The 1,253-nt window shown below is 60.9% G+C and overlaps 1 protein-coding gene across 1 annotated transcript in view; it reads left to right on the plus strand.

Moving 5' to 3' along the window:
* Positions 1 to 1,253, plus strand: part of LOC116844586 (guanine nucleotide-binding protein G(o) subunit alpha) — a 47,136-nt gene continuing 45,883 nt past the window's right edge. Inside the window, exon 1 of the mRNA XM_032816336.1 lies at positions 1 to 1,099. The gene's annotated coding sequence lies outside the window, so the exon portion shown is untranslated. The remainder of the gene's footprint in view (positions 1,100 to 1,253) is intronic.

The raw sequence follows: 1,253 nt of genomic DNA on the forward strand, positions 1-1,253 counted from the left end.
GGCCGGCCGGTCCCGGGATCGATTGACGTCCTTTGCGCGCCGGCGGCGGTGACGGCGGCGTAGCGTCGCGACGCGAGCGCGCGGCGGCGTCGGGCGGGGCGAGAGGGCGCTGTGATCGTCGGCCGATCCGCCGCCAGTACGCGTCTCCAGCTCGCCGCTGTCAAGAGTGCGACTTTCGCGGAGCAGCTGTCGGCCGCGAGAATCCCCGAGATTCGGAGCAACGCGCGAGCGAGCCCCCGAGCCGAGTTACTGTCGGGCTCGGAGAGACGGCGCCGGGACGGCCTTCCTCCATTCTCCCTCGCGCGCGCGAGAGTCCCTCTCGTAACGGACGAAGGGCGACAACGAGACGAGACGAAACGACGCGTCGCGTAGACTTTTCGTATCGCCACCGGCGCCGAGCATAACCCGGCCGTCTCTCGAGATTCATCTCTTTGGTTGCCCACACCCCCCGTCATCATATATCGTCGTCACGAGCGCGAGCAGCCGGCACGACGTGAGTACGTGCTGAAGTTGGTCGAGATCGGAGCCCTTCCTTCGCCGAACAAACGGAGGATCAAGAGAGATCAAGAGAGAGAGGAAAGGGAAAAAGAGACGGAAACTGACGGAGCCGTCATCGGAGGAAAGCGGCTGCGGAGAGCGAGAGACGCGATAACGAACCGTATCTGCCGCACGCACGCTCGCTCTCGCGCCGTCTGTAGTGTCCCCCGCTGCCACTGTGCCGCTGTCGGGACGAGGAAAGTCTCTGTCTCGCACGCGTGAATCGAGCCTCACCTTCGCCCGGATCCCGGTCTCGGGTGGATCGAGTGTTCTCCTGCCAGAAAGCTTCTCCCGGAATATCGATCAAATAGCCTGAACCGAGTGAAAAACTACTCTGGGAAGAACGGGAAGGGGGAGTGAGAAAGAAAGAGAGAGAGAGAGAGAGCGAGAGAGAGAGAGAGAGAGAGAGAGACAGCGAGAGAGAGAGAGAGAGAGAGAGAGAGAGAGAACGGGAAGGCAGAGATACAGAAAGAGGGAGCCGGTAGAGGGAAGCAGGAGAGAGGGTCAAAGAGACGCACAGCGAGAGGATCCCGTCGTTAGTCAGGATACAATAGCGAAGGAGGTGGGTAGACACGTTCGATTTGTATCGACGGATCGCCGGGGAGAGCATTTGTGTGCGTCCGCGGTGACATCGAGAGCTACCTTGGCCGCGAGCTGCTCCGAAATAGGGATAGAGAGAAAGATAGGTAGAAAGGGGAGGAAGAGAGAAAAGGAGG

The sequence above is a fragment of the Odontomachus brunneus genome, unplaced genomic scaffold (assembly GCF_010583005.1).
Source record: "Odontomachus brunneus isolate Ranch 3 - 2012 unplaced genomic scaffold, Obru_v1 Obru_scaffold_042, whole genome shotgun sequence".
In the NCBI taxonomy this organism is placed as follows: Eukaryota; Metazoa; Arthropoda; class Insecta; order Hymenoptera; family Formicidae; genus Odontomachus; species Odontomachus brunneus.